The sequence below is a fragment of the Panthera tigris genome, chromosome A1, assembly GCF_018350195.1.
Source record: "Panthera tigris isolate Pti1 chromosome A1, P.tigris_Pti1_mat1.1, whole genome shotgun sequence".
NCBI lineage: Eukaryota > Metazoa > Chordata > Mammalia > Carnivora > Felidae > Panthera > Panthera tigris.
In genome coordinates, this window is record NC_056660.1 from 138,015,184 (window position 1) to 138,038,883 (window position 23,700).

The window sequence follows — 23,700 nt, forward strand, 5'->3', positions numbered from 1 at the left end:
CTTGCCACAGTCAGGACTTCCTCAAGGTCTTGACTATTTACAGCTTGAGGTCTGGTCACTCTCTCCTGTCACCTCCCCACCTGCAACAACAGGCCCATCTGAATGACCTGAAAGCTCCAACGTTAGCAGTGATTACCAGTAGGTGGAAGGCCAACGACTGGCCAGTTGAATTGCCCCTTTCATCTTAAACTTCCCTTTTAAGATCCGTGCTCAGATTTTGCCATGGAGATAGCAAAGTCTTCATCTCTCATCCATCCTTATCAGCCAGACAGCAAACAAGCCAAGTTTCAGTTACAGAGTCCAGATTTGAAAAATACACTGTATGCCTGATGTTTCACATTTTCCACAGTGCTGCACTGCAGACCTTCCTGGTTTCATGTGAGAGTGCTTCAGATCTCATGAAACCCAAGCCAGGAACTGGTGAGACACGCTCAAAGTCAGGACGACTTGGCAATGTTGACTTTGGGGAGGATCGGAGGTTCGGTTAAGAGCATGTGAAACCTATTAACATTGGGTTTTGAGGAAAAAGGCAAGGAGAAAGAAGGAGAGACAGGGGTTGAAGGGCTCAATTCGTGGTTTTAGTCAAAGCTGTAGACTCCTCTAATTCCTAGAGATGAAAAGAGCTAAGCATTGCAGAGGCTTTGCATAAAGTGAATTTGGAAGTACTTCTGCATTTTCATTTAGCATTTAATAATCAGAGTCTAAACAATTTCATTTAAAGTTGGACGATGGGCCAAAAACCATATTGTTCGATCCATCTCATTTGTTAGAGATATATAATCACAGTATAGCCTGAATGTTAAACCCTGTTTGCTGGCTTGGTATGTTATTAATTAGTTAATTCAAAAATAGCTTTGACATTAACTTGAGGATAATGTGTAGGTCTTAGACCAAGTAGAAGTTGGGAAAAGGGATATTTCTACTTTTCTGAAAAATGAGTAATATTCTTGAGAGCTTTTTATGTGATTAAATCTGAGAAATATTGCATGAGGTTTATTTTTTTTTTTTGCCATGAGGCAAGATGGAAGGCCAAGTTACCCTTAGATCTACAAATATCTGAATTAGCATCATCATAAGTTGCTATTTGTGGTCTCATCAGGTAAATATATGCAGACAGGAAAGGCTGGCTAAGTTTGGGCCTCTTCTTAAGGTATTCATATTTAGATTAAGGATAGATTGAGAGTAAGGTTAGATCCATATTTAGATTAAGGGTAGATTTAGATTAAGGTTAGAGTCCTATTTAGATTAAGAGGTTACTTAGAGTCAAATTAGATTTAGATTAAGGATACGGTTAGAGTTAGATGAAAAAGCAGGTTAAAAACAGCCTAGTTAGGAATGCTTTGGGCTGCAATGAAAAGCAAGCCCAGATAATGCAGGCTTAAACAGATAGGAGTTTACGTGACTCACATAACAAGGATTCCTAGCAAGGGCAATGTCCAGAGCTGGTCACTATGTTCACAAGAACCCAGGCTCTTTTTACCATCTGTCCCACCATCCTTTGAGCATCAGCTTATTGCTTCACTATTGTAAGATGGTCCTGTATCTCCACCCATTGCATCCACACTCAAGGCCTGAAAAATAGATGTTGACATTAGCAACATCTGTCTCTTCTACCAGGAATGCCAACAACAGAACAGAAAGTCTTCTGCTTGTGTCTCATTCTCCCCAGCTCAGCCTCATGACAAAGCTTTCAGGGCAGCTGAGAAAGCAAGTCTTTAGCTTTTCCCTTTGTTAGAATGGAGGCAGCTAGGGGAGAAGGGCCTTGGGAGTGGATTTCAGGCCAGCAGGAATCCGTTAGGAGAAATTCCATTGACCCAGGAAAGAGCTTTCATTAAATGAGCCTTAGACAATGCGGCCTGGAGCTTCACCCAGAACCTCTTTTACCCCCACATAGAGAGTAGAAGTTTGCACCCACATAGGTAGAAATATAAGTAGGAATCTGGGGTTTCAAAGGCCAGTGGGGAAGTTCAGTATTAATTCTGTATCGTATGAAATGCAAACTGCTATTCAGTCCAAAGTCAAAGACCTAATGTCATAGTTACAAATTAAAAGTTAGTTTGTGCTTTAAAAATGTGCTTTAAAAAAAAAAGTGATGCTTATTATAAAGATCAGGTGCAGGAAAGAAGATAGACATGCTCTCAATGAGACCATGATGTCTCTTATAATACAGTTCCCATGTATGTGCTCATTCATTCAAATATAAACTCAATTATTTAATCATGCAACTCAGTCACTCAGTAAATATTAATGGGTGGCTTTTCCCAGGCACTGGTCCAGGCACCGGGGATGCAGTGATGAGTGGCAGCAGCAGGCGGCATAGTCCCCATCCTCATGTTAAATTACAACCATTATCAGTGTTAAAAAATCAGGCCAGAGGAGGGGAGCAGGGGTGAGTCCCAAAGTCTGCCTGAGAACATCAGATATGTGCCGAATCCTGGGAGATTATCAGGAGCTGACCAGACCAAGAGGGAAGGGAAGAATGATCTCCAGAGGGGAAGGCACCCTTTTAGAACCTGGGAACCAAGCAGGAGTACAGCATGGTTCAGACTTCAAAAGCTGTTCACTGAAGAATATTTGTTCAAGCTTAGCTGGGGGGTGTTGATTTTTATTGTCCCTAAACCATGATAAAAATGAACATGTTATCATGCCAAAAAACTTTAGAAAGTCAGATCACATTTTTAATTCACATGGATGTCTAAGTTCCTATTTCATTTTAAACAAAGGTGCTAACTCTAAAGATGTGGTTCTCTAAGACTGACATTATTTATATTTGAAGCACGAAATGAAAATAAGTCAGTGAGTTCATCCTAGGAGGTTTGAACCTTGAACCTACTGTAAGACCTTCAAAAGGGAAAGACTCATTTCAAAGTCAGTATGGGTCTCACAACCTAACAACTTAGGACTTCTTCCCACAGGGCCACTGTGGACATCTCAATAAGTATGCAGTTACCTTTTTTTTTATTATTTAAAAAAATTTTTTTAATGTTCATTTTTGAGAAAGAGAGAGAGAGAGAGAGAGACAGAGCATGAGCGGGGGAGGGGCAGAGAGAGAGGGAGACCCTGAATTCAAAGCAGGCTCCAGGCTCTGAGCTGTCAGCACAGAGCCTGACGTGGGCCCAAACTCACGGAGTGCAGGATCATGACCTGAGCCGAAGTCAGACGCTCAACCGACTGAGCCACCCAGGCGCCCCTTTATGCAGTTACTTTGACCATGCGTGTTCATGCTGATTCAATAGCAAAATTAAAACTTCCAAATCTAATAAATGAATAATAACTTCTTGATCATTATGTGATAAGAATACTAAAAGCTGAAGAACACATGAGTCTGAGGGTGTGGATGGAAGGAGAGAAGTTTGGAGGATGGGAAAAGTATTGGCTTAAGTACTGGAAGAACGGAGCTGCAGCAATCCGAAAATACAGAGGTTAAAATGGAAGAGACAAGTGGGAAATCAGAATTGAGTTGACAAGATCATGAAGGGAGGTGATGTGGAAGGGGCTAGTAAGGAAGAAGGCTGACACCAGACTGCTTTGGCTAGTGACTGTCTCTGGCAGTAGACTGTCTCTACTGGGAGAGTAGAGGGGTTTTTGTTTGGGAGTCTGGGGTCAGCTGTGCCTGAGGGACTAAAGTACAGGGTTAGGAGGACCCGAGCTATAATCCTAAACTGTAGTTTTGGTAGAGCTGGGCTCTTGTTTCAGCGATATGTAAAGCCAATATTTCTGAAAGAATGTGGCTCTCAAATCTACTCATTTGGCCTTTCCTCAAGCAGAACTGGGTTTTCAGAAGGCCAGCCTGGGGATCTGGGCAGAGTTCTGTTGCCACCAGCTTGGTTCATGCCACAGAGCTGGCCCATCAATCCTTTGGCCCTGCTGACAACAAATTCCGTGAGACTTAGGGAATGAAGCCACCCTCGCTTCTAAGCCACTCCACTCCCCACTCCTGACAGAGACTGAGTGAGAAGATTGCCCTTTTCTAAGAGTCTGAGACTTTAAAAGCATAATTTCAAAGTTTCAGCCAGGTCTTTATTTTAAACTGCACATGGTCAGCAATAGACCAATTTCTATTTCCTGCAGGCTTGAAGAATACAACTTGGAAAAAAGAATGAGGGAAGAACAGGGAATGAGACATATTCCTACACACACAAAGAAGGTCGGGCAAATTCTGGGCAGTTACAGAACATTTCCTCTCTCACCTTATACTTTCAGCCTCTACTATGTTTAAGAATGAATGTGTGTTCTTGAAAGGCCTATTTGTGTGTTTTCAAATGATTAGTAGTTAGATAATAGGAAAAACAGGAAGATCTAGAGATCTAAATTACATTGATGGCGATATCTCCATGTAGCCCCAATGAGTGATTCCTGAATGAGTCTGTGAGACTTAGAGCTTCCCTCTGGAAAATGTAAGGAATCTGGAGTGCCCAAGTTCAGTAGACGCTATGCTTCTGGAGGCCCCTCAAGCCTCACTATGGGCTGAATAATTCAGAGTTAAAGACATACACATTTAGAGGAAGAAAACTCAATGTTTCAGTCAAAAACAACTTCATGGGTAGAGCTGGGATTTCCTAAAAAGGAAATGAAGATTAGCATGCAGATTTTATAAAGGAAGTTCTCTAAGAGATAGGTCCAGACTTGAGGGCAGACCCAAGCGATCAACTGCCTGTTAACTCCTTCGAGACTCTTCATTTGGAATCTGGTCAGAATCATGCCCATAACATAGTCTTAAATGCCTTGCTTCACATATTCTTATTTCTTTCGGTTTTCTCAGTCTTTCACAAGATCTGATGAATCCTCACAAACGTGGATCATGCTCTTGTCAAGGAAAATGAGAAATGGGGCCTACTCTATGTTGCTGGCCCTCTCCCTGGAGATCCTGTGCAGGTAGCAGCATTGCAACATGGAAACAACAATCTCTTATTCAAAGCCAGGATCCTTAGCAAGAGGAGTTTAGCAATGACACTCAGTGGTGCTGGAAAGACACACTAACTGAGGACAAGGAACCTGCTACACGGACAATTTGGGAGCTGAATTGCTCTCATCTCCCTTCCCCAAGCATTCCAGAAAGAAACTATCTTTAAGGGAAAGAGAACACTGATCCTTGGTGTGACCTTTGTTAAGACAAAGCCACCCATTTCTTGACATCCCTCCCATTGAGAAATGGGGTTTATGTCCCCTTCCCGTGAGTCTGGGTATGCTTGTGCCTGCTTTGACCAATGGGCCCTGTGTAGGTGCTCTGGTGAGCGATCCCGGCTGAACCCACCCTCTCCGTCACCCCAGCCCAGGCACCAGTCATTTGCATGAAGAAGTCACCACACGATGCCAGCTATTCTAGTCAGGCCCAGATGAGGCACCAGATAATGTCGAGTAGACAGAAGTCATGCCCACTGTGTCCTAACCAAATTCCTGCCCCCTAGAATCTGTGAGTATCATAAAATGATTGCTGCTTGATGCTACTCACTTTGGGGATGATTTCTTTGTTAGGAAACAAGAGAGACCCAGAACAGTCGGGTCACATATGATTTCATTACCTACCTTCCACTAGCTTCCCATGGTTCACATTCTCTTCTCTATTATGTGTTCAAACCCCAGTAAATTAGGCCTGTCTTAGGCATTGTGTCACGTAACAACACTTGCTAAGGGCAGTTTGATTACATCAATTTGCAGCAAAGTGTGTATGTTGCTGAAAGTATGTTAACGTGCTTTCAAGTCAGGCTATTGAAGGGAAGAATTAGCATATAGGTCACACCAAACCTTCAGAAAGCCTGGCGTGTCTATAAAACCCTTCCAAAGGGTTACTTCAGCAAAAATCACCCCAGATGATCTCCGCTGTTTTGACTAGTAGTTGTTAAATCAGGAACAAGTGCCTGGCCTAAGAACGGCTAAGAGCAAGCCTTAAATTGGCTACCAGTCTATAAGCTCGGGATGGCCAAGAGACATAACGATGGCTAAGTGTTTCAATATAATTCTCTCTCTGGGAGCATCTGGACTGAAGAGACAGAGACAGACAGGGTTGGGGGCGCTTGAGCGTTGGTAGTAGAAGGTAAATAAATACGTGAGGAAACAGAGAGGTCGCGATAAGCAGAAGCGCCAAGATAAGAAGAAGCATGGCAAAGAGACACCAGAGTAGACCAGAGTCATGAGTAAGCAGAATCCATAACATAAAGAAAAGGGGAGACAGGTCAGTTGATGGTGTGAAGTGCAGTGGGGAAAGTAGGAAAACGGCTCTAGGGATCAGTGAATGCCAATTTCAAAAGGACTTAGGAGACAAGTCACTAGAGTTGCCTTCTATCCAAGTTTTTATTCACGGACATAACTCTCAAATACAAAAGCGTTCTTATGGAAGAACGAATTTCCGTTTGATCAGTTGCTACAACAGGATGTATTATGATGCTATTTCTAAGAGTCCTTTTAGGTGTAAAGAAAGATTTTGTGGAAAGAAAGATTTTGTGTGGCTTTGATAAGATGCCGTAGGGAGTTCTTGCACCCTGCCTCCCATTGTCGCCATCGCCAGAGCTGAAACCTCCAGAGCCACGAGTTCCCAGGAAGCAGCTGCTGTGGCCACACAGTCCTGGCCTGGGAAGACCCCTGCGTCCTCATGTAGAGGGTCCTTCATCTGTCCCTGTCTGGTTTCCGTAAACCCAGCAAGCATAGGACTGTCACAGAGTAGCCAAGGGAGGGCCACAGACACCCCTGGACAACTCCTCAAACCCATCCCTCAATGATAACAGCCAGCAGAACAGAGTTCTGGGAATGGGACCCACACTGGTCCTCCTTTGTATCCTCTATCTTATCTCTACAATTAGAAAGCAGTGGAGGGAAGGCCAGGCGGCCCAGGTCAGCAGACCTCCATCGCCGCGGTAAGGTGACAGGTGATGTGGTCTAATGTCTCGTAGACAGTCAATTCAATATCGATGTCAAGACACAGCATCACCAGGAGAGTCTGCTGCGGACAGAGTAAGAGAGGGAGACCAAGCAGTCCTGAGATTGTATTCGCTCTGAACTGAGCTCACGTTGATGCCTCAGAATACAGACCAGCTCATCTCCAACAGTTTCCCTAGGCAGCATCCCCAGTCATCCAGAAAATAGCACTGGCCTCCTACCGGCAGCTTTAGAGCAGTACTCATGGAGTCCAGACTGGACCAAAGAAGTTCATTGCCTATCCTGAGGTCCACATTCCGGTAAGCGCTGGAGAGAACCTGGGTATTCCCCAGAGAACGCCACAGGAAGAAACTCAACCCATGAGCTGCCTCCCCGTCATAACTAATTGGAGACTCTGATCTCACACAACTGCGCAGTGCCAGCTTCCTGCTCACTGTGGACCTGGGCATAAAGTAAACAATGGGGCCTCTTTTAATAGCCTCCTGCTGTTTGGCAGCCACACACGCCTCCTAGAAGGAACCAGCCCCGAAGTCTGAAGACAACACGGGTTTGTCCGTAAATGCTTCGTTCACGGATAGGAATCGTTCGCCTAGACACGCTAGTAATGAAACTGGGAAGCCTCACATGAACAAGAAAAAAGGAGATTCGGAGCAGAACCAGACCTGTGGGGGTGGGTGCATGTGAGTCCGGGAAGCAGAAAGTATTCCCTGCTTACCCACCTGCCACGTTCCCATGAAGAACACAGTGTAATAACAACAGAGAGGTGCATCGCGAAATAAAGTAGGGTGGGGCCTGAAATTACATTCACAACACATGGGATGAGTAGTGGTGAGGAGACACCAAGGAAGGGCCGGTTAATGTTTTGGGCAAACAGGGTAATTGCCAGGGGCCATAAGCATTGTGTGCCCACAGAGATGGAGAGGGTCATGATGGCTTCCATACCGCAGCAGCTTTCGTAACATGAGATGTCCTCCCAGGACTGACTGACATTCATCACTATATCCTTTGGCAGTGGTGCTCCCTTTATTAACGTCCTCAGAGGAAATACAAACCCTCTCTCCCGGCTTTGACGGCTCTGGTGGACCCTTTTCCCTGAGTCGGTCGTGGCAAGGTGGTGCATATCTCGGGTGCTCTTTGACAGTTGTGACCTGAAACTAAACGCTTAATCCTTGTGGAGCTGAGGAAGGAGAGTCACGCCATGGGTTTGTAACCTTTGTCCAGACCACGAGCCAGAGCATCATGTCCAGGGCCGTGGGGGTGGAGGCACATCAGAGCTGCTCTGAGCAAAGGGCCACGGGGCAGTGGGTGTGTTTTCAGCCACCACCAGCTTTGCTTGGGAATTGAGCTCTGTCCCCTCCCCCCCACCTCCTTGGCACTATCCCTCCCCCCGCCCAATAGATTACCTGGCACACCCTCCCTCTGAGGACAGAAACATATCCTACTGAGACGAGAGGAAATTGAGGGCTCACAGTAGAGATGTTACAACCTCTCAAATGACTCTCCCCTAAAGAATTCTAGACGGGAGGAGTCCATTTTATCCATCTGCCCCAACTCCTGTTTACCCGGGGATTTCCTTCCAGGAGATTTCTGCTGCTGAGACATAGAGCTCTGTTTTAGAGCGGAGACCAGCACTTGGATGTGAGCGCTTGTTCAGAGTGACGGTCTTAGAGTCAGACAAGTCCCCATGCTGCTGCTTCTTACTGCTTACTCGCAGGCCGGCAGATGCTGTTGTTCTGAACCTTTGTATTTAAGGCAACAAAGTGTGTGTGTGTGGGGGGGGGGAGGGTGCTTACAGACTCCGCTGCCAGAATGAAGCCAAAACCGTTGTTGAGACCGTTCTCTGCCAGGCACACTGCCCTGCCACCCTCGCCTCTTACACCCACAGAACCCTCTCCCACCACCTGCTCTTTCCTGAGCACCGTCCTGTCTGCCCAACGCATATGACTTGATCAGGCCATCTATGAGTCATTTTCACTCGGTGATTGCCCCATCTGCATTTACGATTAACAACAAAGGGGAATTCTTTGGGAGTTGAGGTGGCAACCTAAAGCAGATGTTGAAGACCTCGGAGAATAGATGGTTAGGACGGTTGGCCTAAGAGAATTATATTCTCGGTCTAGGAAGAGTGAAAGAGTGAAATGAAGGAGTCAGAGAAAATGAAATGGCTGGGGACAGAAGCATGAGACTGGATCTCACGGTGTGAAATCCCTGTAACCCTCTGGCTTGAAAGGAGGAAATGAATCACTTGGGCTTGCCTACCAGGTGATGCACATAATGTGAAAAATCCTGATATTTTCTGGAATGTGCTGTGATTTCCATTACAGCCCACCTTCCTCCATGGGAACCCTGGTGCCTACAGCTTACTACCAACTCACAAGCCTCACATAGACTTCAAAACAATAGACCTGAACGAAGCAGGGCCTCTCTTGTCAGACTGTCAGAGTAAACCCTGTAAAAACAAACAAAAACAAACAAACAACATTTCAATGGTTAGGGTACAACTCTGAAAGTAGTCAAGATCAAATCCTGAATCCTCTCCTGGCACCTAATCATGTCCTGATATCCCAATTCTGTGCTAAGGATTTTTAAAAGCTCACAGCTGAATTACTAAGACCCATCTATGTTGAAAAGACCAGGAGCTCAATGTTAGGGCAACCCATAAGTGGCCTTGTTTCTCCATCCCAGCTCTCCCAGTCCCTGCTTGCTCTAGCCATCGAGAAGATTTCCAGCAGGGGTGAGTAAGCTGATGGCCTTGGAAAAGAGCTAATAGCAACTGACATCCGCATGGACTCTGCCAGAAATTTTATAGACATGATCTCTAAGGCATGCTGTGGCCCTCAGGGGTTGGTATGTCCACCTCAATTTTGCATATAAAGAAGCAGCTGCAAACAGGAATAGTCACGAAGTCTCACAGTAAGTAACAAGGCTTCCTTCCAGTCCCAGGCTGCAATCCCCGGAAGCAGGCAGTGAGACAAAGATGCACGTCAAAGTGCTTGATGAGGAGAAGTTCCCAGGGAAAACTGGCAAAGTGGGACCAAGAAGGGAAGGGAAGTAGGCCAACTAAAGGGGCGATTTTAAGGGAAGTCTTGAAAGTGAGCCGTGACACAGTGGTAGAGTGGATCCCAACAGGGGTGAGAGAGCAGACTATATCCCCTGAACAGTCAGTTCTTGGCTAAGGACAACCCCCAGGAGGCCATAAACTCGCCGCTCTGTTGGCAAATTTTTCCAGTGGTCCGAAGGGAAGCAAAGATAAAGAGGGGCTGGCTGCTGGGGAGAAGGCAGATTGAGAGCCAGGTGCTTGCAAATGGCAAAGGGACCCAGGGATGGTGTGGAGCCTGGGCTTCTCTGCAGGGACATACCCTTGCCACAGTCGTGGTTATAAAGCTGGAGGCCTTCTGCCTCCATTGGCTGCCAGGTTGGGCCTTGGCTGCAGCCTTTAGTGGTCTGGGCTGGGTGCTGGGTGGGGCCTGTGACAATGCCATTTCTACCAAAGCCACGTGGTTACAATGAGCCTCAGTTTTGGGGCGCCTGGGTGGCTCGGTCAGTTAAGCGTCCGACTTCGGCTCAGGTCACGATCTCACGGTCCGCGAGTTCGAGCCCCACATCGGGCTCTGTGCTGACAGCCCAGAGCCTGGAGCCCGTTTCAGATTCTGTGTCTCCCTCTCTCTCTGCCCCTCCCCTGTTCATGCTCTGTCTCTCTCTGTCTCAAAAATAAATAAACGTTAAAAAAAATTAAAAAAAAAAAAAAAACCAATGAGCCTCAGTTTTAAACTTCTGCTCATAGCAGAGATAAAATGACAGAATGGAAAGATGTCATCATTCCATTTTAAGTTCCCGGACCCAGACTGTCCCTAATGCACAACAAATTAATACTTTCTATATCTCCTAATGATCTTGTAAGTAGCACGTATATACTGTGTGGCACTTCTGTGGGGGAACATTTTTTACCTACTTTCAGAATCTTATCAACAGATTATGAATAGATTTGAATACAATGTAGCAATCATTTGAATCATGATAGTCACAGTATTCTTATTCTTGAATAGTCATGATTATCAGTGTTTAAAGTTAAATTATTTTGCTATAAAGTTTTTTTTTTTCTTTTTAGTTGATTTATTTAAGAGAGGGAGAGAGAGAATCCCAAGCAGGTTCCGCACTGTCAGCGCAGAGCCGGATGTGGGACTCAAACTCACGGACCGTGTGATCATGACCTGAGCCGAAACCAAGAGTCAGATGCTTAACCGATTGAGTCACCCAGGCACCCCTGCTGTAAAATTTTTGATAATCCTATATCAGTCAGGTGTGTTTCATTGTGTTTTGGTTGCGTTTGAAAATCAACAAACTGACATTTCTTATTAAAAGCACCATTTTCTTGGTGCGCCTGGGTGGCTCAGTCGGTTAAGCGTCTGACTTCAGCTCAGGTCACGATCTCACTGTCCGTGGTTTCGAGCCCCGCATCAGGCTCTGTGCTGACTGCTCAGAGCCTGGAGCCTGTTTCAGATTCTGGGTCTCCCTCTCTCTCTGACCCTCCCCCGTTCATGCTCTGTCCCTCTCTGTCTCAAAAATAAATAAATGTTAAAAAAAATTAAAAAAAATAAAAGCACCATTTTCTTAAACATAAATAGAAAAATAGGCCACAATTTTGTTGGCCTGCTTTGGCATTTTTAGTTGCTAACATTTTGGACACTGTAATGTGAGAGGAAGACTGAGCATCTCTCAGACCCAGGGTGAGCTACAGAGAAGCAGGAATGACACATATCCATGGGACAGCCACCTTCCTGGTCAGAGAAGAAAAACCACCAAGATGTCTGTCTCAGAAGGAGCGTGACCCACATCTGTGCAAATAGCCACCAGCCACAAGCTCTTCAGGAGCCACCAAGAAGTGTAGGAAGGTAACATGTTCAGCAAATGTTGGGTGACTGAATGAAAGGGTGAAGCACCCTATAGACCCATGGGTTGGGGGCAAGAGTTCCAGATGAAGCAGAGAGGCTTGAATCTGGAGAGGCTAAGCCTGCAGCTGTAGGTTAAAAGCTGCTCCTGTAGTAGCCTGGAGAGCCTCCAGGCTGGGACCCCCACCCCCGCCCCCAGTGGCACAGCCTGGCTCCAGAACTGAGCAACTCAGTCTTCACAGCTTCCTCGGGTGGTCTGCCTTGACACCCAGGCTCTGCCTCCAACCTCAGAGGCTAGAGGGCCAGACAGTCTGAGGGTAATGTTAGTGTGCGTTAGACGTTATTTATGGCAACGGACTCCAAGCTTTCCCTTAATACTCTATTGTTTTAAAAAATGATTTCAAATATATCCTTAATATCTGCAGAACAGAATTTTGACCTACAGCTTTCAGTTGTTGGCTGACGAGGTGATGAATGTGTTATTTTCCCCCAGAGGGTTGTATCAGATTCACTTTTAAGTTCAGTTTCTGGCTCAGCACAAGTCAGTGCCCAACCCCACTGCCCTCCCCGCTCCCCACACCCCGAACCGATAACTGTCTCTGCTGCTGGGATCCAGAGATGAGTAAGACCTACTCCCTGCCTTCCAGAAACTTACAGTCCACTGGGGAAATAGCCCATACATACAAGGCAAGGGTAGAGGGGCTAGGGCAGATGGGTAAACCCAGGGGTTAACAGTAGACCACAGAGGACCCTTGGGCTAGAGTGCAGCTCCCTTCAGTCAGCTTGAAAAAGATTCGGTATCATTATCATCCTAACCACCTAATGTAAGGGAAGTGGAAATTTCCACGTCTGCAGGCAAAATCTCCTAAGGTGCAGTAGGAATGTCTATTTAGAGCTGAGGCAGGAGCTCTGGCTGGTGTGGGAGACCTCGCTGTCTGCAAGAACTTTCTGCCAGTCTTCTCAGTGGAAGCAGACCATGAGTCATAGTCTCTGGTGACTGAAACCTAACGTTAAGCTTGAGGGCCTGGGAGGCGGGAACAGGGGGCCAACATGCATCCTGTCCCTCCATGGAAGCCCTACCCTTTGGCCCTCTGGAAAGAGAACCTTCAGAACAGAGTAAGTCACCAGCTCTTTTCCTCTGTTGGTGAACTGATCTCTTCGAAGGCTTCTCTTCGTCTTTCTGTCCCCCTCACCCTCCTCTCTGTGTTCCCCTGCCCCAAAGCTTGTTGTCTCCTGACTTCATGGGTCTACTGTTCTACCTTCCGCTCTGTCTCCTCCTTTTGCTGCCTCATCGCAGCCTCCTCCCAACCCCCTGCCCTACGAGGAAGCATCATCCAGAGCGTCAGAAGCAGCAGATGCCAAGATGGCCGAGCCCCAAGCTCTGCCCCAAGCAGAACTCTTGGGTTGATTCTGGTGTCCATCCCCCCTCCCCTCTCCGGGAGGAAGTCAGGTCCCTGAGTGCTGGTGACTCAGCTGGGCGAGCTTAGCATTGCTCTGTTAAGGCGAGCTGGTAGGCAGTTCAAGTAAAAATGATGAAAAAATGAAGCAGTTCCTTTACTCAGTTGATTAATCAGGATCCTCTCTCATTTAGATGGGCCTTTCCATTCCCCCGAAATAATGCCCTTTCATTGTACTGTGACCGTACTTGCTTCACAGAAAGCCCAAACCATGGAGCAAAGAAACGCTGATTAGTGCCTTTATCTGACTGTGGCAAGAGCTGTGTTGCAAGGCAGCCTTGTAGATGAACAGTTCACAAAGGGGAGTTGCCCCAGTCATATCATCAGAAAGAGTGGGGTATGAACTGTTCAGATTCCTACTCTCCCGCCCCCCTGGTGGGAGAGTAAGGAAATGAGGGCAATTCTGGTTCCGAAAGTCCAGGATGGCACTTAGGAATTTACATTTTCACACACGTCCCTGATGATTCTGAAATACAGTCAAATTTGGGACTCCTTGCTCCAGAGAATATAACTGGCTTCTCTTCCCAATCCAGAAATGGGTGCATTTTCCTAAAACTCGTGGACACTCTGCCTCTCTGGAAGCCTGTGTTTTCCCTCCAGAGGGAGCATCGGGTTGGCTTCAGCAGGTCTCCCCTGCTGTGCTGCACACACGCTCTGCCTTCCTGAGCTGTTGACAGCCCAGTGTGTGGCTTGCTGCCCGGCCAGTGGGCAAGTTCTGGCTGCCCCACGGCTCTGCAGTCATCTCTTTAAAATTCATTATCCAAACGTGCAGAAATGACCATTGGAGGGGCTATCATATTTCTCTGCGATGTGACACTCATCCAAAGGGACCACGTGTGGAAAAAACGTGCCCCTTTGACAGAGATGTTATTTCACTGAGTTTCCTCTTTCAAAGGGTTCCCCCCTTATCTGAACTATCAAATTGTTCCTCGTTGCATAAAAGCAGGGCAGCTATTGTGATGGAAATTTAGGTACACAGTGTAAATGCTGAGTGTGTGTGTCCTTTGAAGGAAACTGCTTAGAGACTAACTGGATCAGGTGTGGTCCTGGTCCTTCATTCAGGCGGTGGATTCAAAGGCTGATCCTGAGGTGAATCCCTCCTCCCTCTTCCTTATTCAGGTTACAAAGGCCACTGAGGAGGAAGCATGTGCCTCTGGCCAGCTGAGCACAGACCAAACCCGGGTCTCCTTACCTCTTTGGAGCCCGGAGCTCCCGCTTGGTGGTGAGCGTCTGGCTTGCCAATGCTTTGGGGTAATAATCTCCTTCTTCATCTCCTGGGAGAAGTTACTGATTGTTTTTCAAGTACAACAATGCTTTTTTGGGTATTTAGTTTTCCCACCCCATAGATGGACTTCTGCCCCCATATACCACATTTCATAAGAGATTAAGCACTACTTCTGGGATGCTTGAGACTGAATACCTAAAGTCTGGTCTGTGGGCAGCGCCCTATGAGTCATTCTTGCTTGAGAAAGTTTCTGAGTAGCCACCACAGGAGACAAAAGAGCATTTCTAAATATGGCAAGAACTTAAAGGTAAAGGTACAGTAGGAATAAAAGTGTTAATGCATGAAGCACAAGTATGTAAAGCATATTAAAGATATTCAGTCATAAATCACAGCTTCAAGGGGTTTTCAATCCATGTGTCCCTGTTGTCAAAACTTAGAATTGGACATACTGCCCAAGTATAGGTCACGCTGCCCAATGTCTGTGAGCAAGGTGGAGACATCCATTTTTTTCTCATAAAATGTGACTGGGAAGAAATAAATGGGGGGCCACGGGTTATAGCAAACAATGGGCTAGAAATTGGGAGATGAGAGTTTGCATCCCGACCTCATCATCACTGTGTCTTTGCACATGTACCTCAACCCTGCATGCATTTTTCAGTGAATGACAATAGTGAAAGAAGGCATACCAGCAGGGATTTTAGGGATAACTTCACCAACGCCCACATTTCATAGATAAAGAAGCTTGCCCCCAGAGAGGGTAACTGATAGGACCCAAAAGTTCTTCGCATAGAATGGGCAAAATCCCATGCTTTCTGACTTGTAATCAGTGTTCTTGCTTCTTCTACATGCTCAGTTTTATCACCCACCACATAGAAACGTTAATGCTTATCCTACCTTCCTCATAAACGTCTTAGAAAAATCAGCTGAGATAATATGTGGTTTGGATTGAATTATCTCTAGTGCAAAGGGGTATTTACAGATCATGTATTGGTTCTTTTCCAGTTTTCCTTATCACAACGGAATAGCCTCACTCTCCATCCTGTTGCACAAGATAAAAGCCTTGAGACTTCCCTCTCTCACACACCCCCCCTAAATCCAATCCATCACTAACTCCTATTGAGTCTCCTTCTAAAGGCATCTTGAATTCATCTGCTTTGTACCATGTCTGCTCCAGCATCCTAATCCAGCTGCCACCATCTCTCACTCTGGCCAGTGCAGTGGCCTCCTAATTGGTCTTCCTTCATCTACTCTTACTCCCTTAAGTGAATTCTTAACATCACAGCCAAAAGGATCTTTAAATATTCAGTCACGGTCATGACCATCCCTCCGGAAAAGTCTATGCTGACTGCCATTGCTTTTTAAATAAAATCAAAATCCTTAACCCACTCACAGAGCATGTAAATCCATCAATCTATAGATAGATAAATAAATATAATACTTGGCAATAAATTCAACAAGAGAAGTGCAAAACTTATACTCTGAAAATTATTGAAAGAACATAAAGACCTAAATAAATGGAAAGACACCTCATATTCAGGGACCCGGAGACTTAGTATCATTAAAATGGCTATATTCCCCAAATTCATTTACAAATTCAATGTAATCACTATCAAAATCCCAGCTGGCTTCTTTACAGAAATTGACAAGTTGATCTTAAAATTCATGTAGAATTTCAAGGGACCTGGATGGAATAGCCAAATAAATCTTGAGAAAGAATGAAGTATGAAGGCTCACACTGTCTAATTTTAAAACTTATTTCAAAGCTATGGTAACCAAAACAGGGTGGTAATGGCATAAGGATAGATGTATACATCAGTGGAATAGAATAGAGAGTTGGGAAAAATACCTTCACATTTATGGTTCATTGGTTTTTTTTTTTTTTAATGTTTATTTATTTTTGAGACAGAGAGAGACAGAGCATGAATGGGGGAGGGGCAGAGAGAGAGGGAGACACAGAATCTGAAGCAGGCTCCAGGCTCTGAGCTGTCAGCACAGAGCCCGACGCGGGGCTTGAACTCACGGACCGTGAGATCATGACCTGAGCCGAAGTCGGACGCTTAACCTACTGAGCCACCCAGGCGCCCCGGTTCATTGGTTTTTGACAAGACTGCCAAGAAAATTCAACGAGAAGAGAATAGTCTTTTCAACAGTTTTGAGAGTGGATATTCATATACAAAAAGAATGATGTTAGACTCCCTCTTAATATCATAACCAAAAATTGAATCATTGACCTAAATTGAACAGCCTAAGCTCTAAAACCCTTAGCAGAAAATATTGGAGAAAATCTTTGTGACCTCGAGCTAGGTAAAAGCTTCTTAGACATGACATTAAAATCGCATTAAAGTGACATTAAAGTAACAAAAGAAAAAACAAGATAAACTGGAGTGTGTCAAAATTTAAAACATTGGTGTTTTAAAGAATACCATCATAAAAATTAAGAGAAATCCACTAAATGAAAGGAATATTTGCAAATCACACTTTTAATAATGGGCATGTGTCTAGACTATATAAAGAACTTGTAATTCAATAATAAAAATAACCAAACTTAAAAGGGATTATGAGTAAAGATCAGTTCAGGCAGGATATAAATCAGTCACCGAACTACAGGATTCCTAGAATAAAAGTTGCTCTAGGAATTCAGAGAAAGGAGTGGTACATGCAGGCTGGAAGAGTGGAGTTTGAGCTCTGTCCTTAGGGGGATTATTAAAAATATGATCTCCAAGTTTTAGGACCTAGTGTGTCCAGTGAGATTAAAATCACCGAGTCAGGTGTAAAGAGAGAATGATCTGGAATTCTGGGCATAGGCATTGTATCGGAGGATAGTAAGGAGGCCATTGGGGCAGGGCAGAGTGAGGACGAAAGAGAGACTAAGAGAGTCACAGGAGGGAAGGTTGCAGGTTTAGGCCAATGCACTGGCTTTGATTTTCACTCTGATGAGATGGGGAGTCAGCAGTTGATTCCAAGCGGAATGATATGCTTCTTCAGTAGGACATCAAGGGCAAAGCAAGGAGATCGTTTAAGAGATTGCATGCAGTAACACAAGTGAGCGAGAATGATGGCTTGGATCAGGAACTAGCAGCGGAAGTAGTGAGAAGTGGTCGGTTTTCAGACATACTTGCAAGGTAGAGCCATTGAGGTTTGCTGATGATTGGAAGGGGGCTGTGCCTGATAGGACTTAAAGACGACTGGAATGTCTTCATGCAGAGCAAAACCAGGCTGAGAGTTGCCAGTCACTAACATCTGGAATAATCTCAATGAGCCGGATTGGAGAAGGGGAGATCTGGAGTTTGATTTTGAACTTGTTAAGATTTGTGATACCCATATAGATACCTCAAAGGAGACGACAGTGTAGGCAGCTTTGCAAGGAGTGTGACCATTTAAAAATGTCTCCCAGGGCAGAAGCTTCCAGAGAGTTAGGAAGTGAGAGTTTACCTGAGGCTTCAGGCTCCCAGTGGCTCCACCCATGGCCCCACTTCAATTCCCGGAGCCCTGGAGAGGCTGTATCAGAGCACCTTTGTTTTTTACCCCCAGGCTCTTTGTTGTTACGGTTGTTTTGGATTTCTATTTGCTCTGCCCGAGCTGTGCAGATAAGCACCCATCCTAAGACTATTCTTTATCCTTTACGTGGTCATCTTACCTAAAATAGTGAAGAGATTATTATGCCCAGTGTTGTGCTTCAGGATGTAAGATGTTAGACTAATCCTAGGTTGAATAGCAAATTGTTTAACTGTGGGAGAGTTATCAAAGTCCAGATCTAGGGGCGCCTGGGGGGCTCAGTTGGTTGAGCATCCGACTTTGGCTCAGGTCATGATCTCACGGTTCGTGAGTTCAAGCCCCGTGTTGGACTCTGTGCTGACAGCTCAGAGCCTGGAGCCTGCTTCGGATTCTATCTTCCTCTCTCTCTCTGCCCCTCCCCCGCTTGTGCTCTGTCTCTCAAAAATGAATCAACATTAAAAAAAAAAAATTAAAAAGTCCAGATCTAAAAAGCAGACTATTAACTCAGCTGGGTTTTTAAAAATAGATGTTCTTATTTTATAACGAGTACCTTTGGAATCTTTAAATCACATAGCATTTTCACATATTATGTCTCATAAACCATGTCCCAAGCACCAGCCCGGATCCAAAGTTTGGCTTGATAAACCCAGATTTTAATATGTATTCCCGGGGAAAGGAATAAACATTTGCAGACTGTCTACTTTGTGCCACATTCTTTTATATCTTACTTAATCCTACTTTTCAGAAAAGAAAACAAAAAACAAAAACAAACTCAGACCCAGAGAGGTTAATGTGCCAAAGGCTACACAGCAGAGAAACGGCAGAATGAGAAATGACCAGGTCAGTAGGTTCTGCTCCATCATGCATCCCACATTTGCACAGCATTTCTCTACTCTGCAAAGTCTATCCAGCCCTTTTTTGCTCTCCCGATGTGGTCAAAGGAGGTCCCTTTGAAAACATCTCATGTGCATGGATTCAGAGGAAGCAATCTCCTCCTTAAACTCTTTGGGATAGGAGACATATGGCACCAAAGAATGAGTAATAGCTTTCCTTTCTTTTTATATTCCTTCCTGGATTTTAAGTGTTTGAGATGTTTTAGTTCACAACTTCAAAGTCCGTAGAGCAGGGCATGCGGAGCCTGGAAGAATCCTAAGCGGCAAATGGACGATCAACTACAGATTGCCATTTCAAAACACAGGTTATGCTTAAGCACGTGGCACAGTCTAGTGGGAGATCTAATTTCACCCCATTTTACAGATGGAGAAAATGAGGTTCAGAGAGGTTAATTTACCTGAAACCCACACAACCCGGCAATAGCAGGGCCTTTGCTTTGTGCCCGGCCCAGGATTATTCCCGCTGTTTCTATGAATAACAAATAGCAAGTGCTTTTGTAGCCTTTACTATGAAGGAAACTAAGTTAACTAATTCAGTCCTCATGACAACTCCGTGAAGTAGCTACTTGGATTATCGCCTGATTTCACAACTGAAGAGTCTGAGGCACAGTGATCTAAAGTACCTTGTTCAAGGTCACCCAGCTGGCAGGAGACAGGATCAGGATTCACATGCACACAATCTGGGTTCACTGTTCCTATGCCATTAACCACTCAACCACGATCCTTTTTCTGCCTCTCCTGGCAGCGACAGAGTTGGACAAGATCGTCTGACTCCAAATCCTGTGCTCCTTCCATCTGTTTCGGCCAAGGCAAGGCCTGGGTTTTAGCCCAAGGGAAGAGTACAGGCAAGGAAGGAGAAAGTATGTGAGGTGACTGCAATCTGTGGCAGGTGCATGGTTCTACAACGAGGTAGAACTGGTTCCCCAACCCTGATGACTCCGTAGGCAACTAGTGACTTACACAAACACAGACGCAGATGAGTGGTGTCTGGGAGACTTGCATCCTCTCTCTTTCTCTCAAACACACACACTCACACTTTCACACTCACCTGCCGCCTGTTAGAACGTCCTCCATTATTCACCTTTACAAATGGCCCTGTCAGTGGAGAGAAAAAAAAAGAGAAACAACCAAAGATCTGTGGTCTGCAGCTGCCAGAGGGACAAGTTTGTTGGCAAGCAGTGAATAGAGGGCCCACTCTTTGGGATTCTGGCATCGTCCAGAGCCAGGCGACATGATGTTTTCTCCCAAGGACTGTGAGTGTGAATGTGTGTGTGCATGTGTGGAGTTCGCAGCAAGAACTGTATAATTGCACCAGAGGAGTAAGTTACACATAAGGAAATGGACCCACACATATCAAAGGCAAGAAATATGGGCACAGTGATTAGGAAAACAGAGTCATTGTGCAGTGAGGGCAGGGATCATGTTTCTCTTTTATGTGAAGCCAAAAAGAACTGAAGCTTGTATTCACTGTGCCTGAGAAAGCCGCCATCACAGGTGACACGAGTAGGTATGAACACAGTGGGAAGTTTCAGAGTCACATCTACACCCAGATGATACTTGAAGGACTTACGTGGGGAACCTGGCTCACCTTGGGCAGCTACCACTTCTGGGCATCCCCCTGCGCCCCCACAAAGCCCAATGTGTCCTATTAGGCAACTCACTTGGAAAGACCCCACGGCTTCCTTAAAGAGCACCATTAGCTTCAAGACAACCAAGGAAGTCTTCCATTTTCGACCACCCGCCAAGGCACAGAAATGTTGGAGCAGTGAAAAGTGGTCCCAGGAATGGCTAGCGATTAGGAAAAAGGAAAAGAACAAGAGAGACACACGACGACGAAGAAATGAGCATTAAACACGCTCCCCAGAATCTGAATTTTGCACAGTCCTTCTGACCCAGGGGCCAGCCGGACCCTGTCCATTTCTAGCGATTCGAGTTAAAGGGGAGACGGGGTGGGAGTTCTAGGAATGGGCACTGGGGTCACTAGTGAGGACAGGAGTTGTGAAGAAGGGTTCAGCTCCACGTGTCGCCTTCTCCTTTCCACCCCTCCTGACTACCCACTGGAAGAAGAAATCCATAGATCTGCCACTCGACTGCCTATCAAGCTGCCTGGCACGGTGGCAGAGTTGATAGGGTTGCAGTGGGCAAAATGAAACTGAGAAGGATAAGAAGCTGGCAGATTCCCATCAGACAGGATGGAGAGGCGCTGAGCAAGGGAAGGACGGGGCTGATGAGGAGTGGGGGTGAGGCAGGGAGGAGGAAGAGAACCACACCCCTGCCAGTGGGAGTCTGCAGGTAGTGGAAGGGACCCAGGCAAGGACTTTGGAAGCAGCTGTCGCATGTGAGAGGGGGTGATGTGGCGGGGGAGACCAAGAGAGAAGCTGTGCTTCGGTGATGAATTGAATGTCCTTTTGGTAGGTTGCGGGGAGGCAGGAGTGTTTCATTTGGTTTCATTGTTTTAAGCCCTCAGTCAACATTTACATGGCTTTTTAATTACTTTGCATACTGGATTGATGTCTTCAAATGAGACAGTGAGCTCAGTAAGCCGCTAGGCAATTTGATTAGGGTTTCATTTCCTTTTCAACTCCATGACTTTAGAGACGGAGCAGGCGCCGAGGCTGAGTCTAGTTTCACCCCGGGCACCCACAGGTCCGGGCTCCCTTGGGATGCCCAGACAGTGAGCTGGGGAGACAAGCAGACAGAGCCTGAGTCCCTCCTCTCAACCAGAATTGCTCCATTAAAAACCTCTCTTTCATACATAAAACAGCGTTCAGTATAAGGTTTCCTTTGGGGAATAAGGAGATTCCTCTGCTAAAATAAAGTTTGTAATACAATGATTTAGTCTCTGTCTCTTATCGAGAAGCAAACTGAGCCCCGGAGTCTGTGACTTGCCTAGGGTCCAGTTCCTGAGGCAGCACCACCCCCAGAGCCAGCCTCCCTGTCCATCCGTCTCTCCATACACATTCCTGCCTCTAGACACACACATGTTTCCAATCCTTCTCTGTGCTCTGTTCCCTATCATGGAGCAGGCAATGTAGACTTTCTCTGGGAATATTAAAAAAAAAGAAAAAGAAAGGGAAAAAGGCAGACTAAAAGTGAGGGAGGAGCCATTCCGCACCTCCTACATCTCAGGGATACAGATGCTACTGCACCCAAGAGAATCCCAGCCAACTGGAAAGAAAAAGGGCCTAGCCGTGTAGCACCGCATCTTGTCTCCTAGAGCAACTCCTCGTCATTCTCTTGATTTGTGTACTCAGCTCTAAAGCCATCCATGATCTTTTTCAGACAGTTCGTCTGCTTGGTCCTGTCTCGTGACATCCTGGAAGTAAACGGCATCTTTCCTTTGCTCCCTGGCTGGTGCTCAGCTTTGCCCTTAGCTCCACCAGCCCTTTAAAGGCACCCACGCTCGCTCTTCTAGTGTCTCAGGAACAGCAGCTGGTACCAACCCGATTTCATGGAAGCTACTTCCCTTGTTAAATAAAAACCGAGGGTTAGGACTGGGAGGTGACCTGACCACCCCAAGGCCCATCAATCCCCGAACCGACTCCCGTTCCTCACCTGTTCTTTGCCTGTGATGGAAAAGTATGCACTGAAGCCACCCCCGCCCCCCAATTGCTGCTGATTATCTTCAAAGACCCAGGGCCAATGAGTCAGCGCAACTCAGGAATCTGATTTTGTAAAGAGGTGAGACTGTTTTGAGACACAGCCAGCACATGCCCAACAAACCTGCACCACGCGACACGCCAAGTGTCGGTTGAAGAGCGTCAGTGACACAACAGCACGCGTCACGCTGAGAAATCCTAAAGAAGTGGGCACCTCAAACCAGGTTTAAAATGCATTGATCTCGTTTCAACCAACATTGACCACGTCCGGTTTCAAAATTCGCATTTGACCAGTCCAAAAACATCACGTCTGACCCTCATATTTGGGTGTCATGCCCCTTACTTTCTTTACTAGCACTTTCTTTGGGTGGGGGAACCTTTTTTCTTTATGGTTCTGTGTGGTTCAGTCTAACCCCAACCCCACTTCACATCCGGAGCTGGGGAGTGGGATGAATCCCGTGTGATTCTGACTTACCTCCACTGAGCTCACAGTCCAGTGAGGGGGAGAAGAGCCATGACGTATAAACAGGATAGAAAAACAATCACACTGAAGTGTGTACACAATGAGTCGAGGCAGCAAAAAAGAGGAAGTGATTTATTCTCCCCGGGAGAGTCATGAAGATTCTCTGCCCTCCTCAGAGGACTGGGTTTTCCATACTAGGTAGGGGCTCTCTTGGGATTCAGGGCAGAAAGAAGAACGTGTCTGAAGGCACAGCCTTATGAAAACACAGGATCCAGTTCAGAGAAGGCCAAGAGATTCCTTGTTGCTACAGCAACTTTGGGCAGGTGACGGGTAGTCAAGGGAGGTGAAAACGGAAGGGTAGTTGGAAATAGAACATGTTTGCCACATTTAGAAAATCCAGCTTTATCCTATGGATAACTTAAATATATGCCTTTATTTTCCCTTCTTTCCTCATCACAAAAATAATACATTCTCATTATAAAATTTAAAAACATTTAAATGGCAGGAAGAATCACCCATAATCCTACCTCCGGTGAAGACAGCTGTTAACATTTTCACTCATCATTTCAGATACACACATGTAGACACACGCACACATGGGGCCAGATGGATGGATGGTCTTGTTCTCTTCATTTAACCACATATTGTGAACATTTTCCATCCCTGTTGTGGGATATTAGACCATTTGTAATTTTGTCAGGTTTTCATGAAACTAGAAAGAGCATATACAGTTGTTTGTGTGGTTGCTTGCTGATTGCCATAACTTAAAATCACAATTTCTGATTCAAAGCAAATATACATTGTAA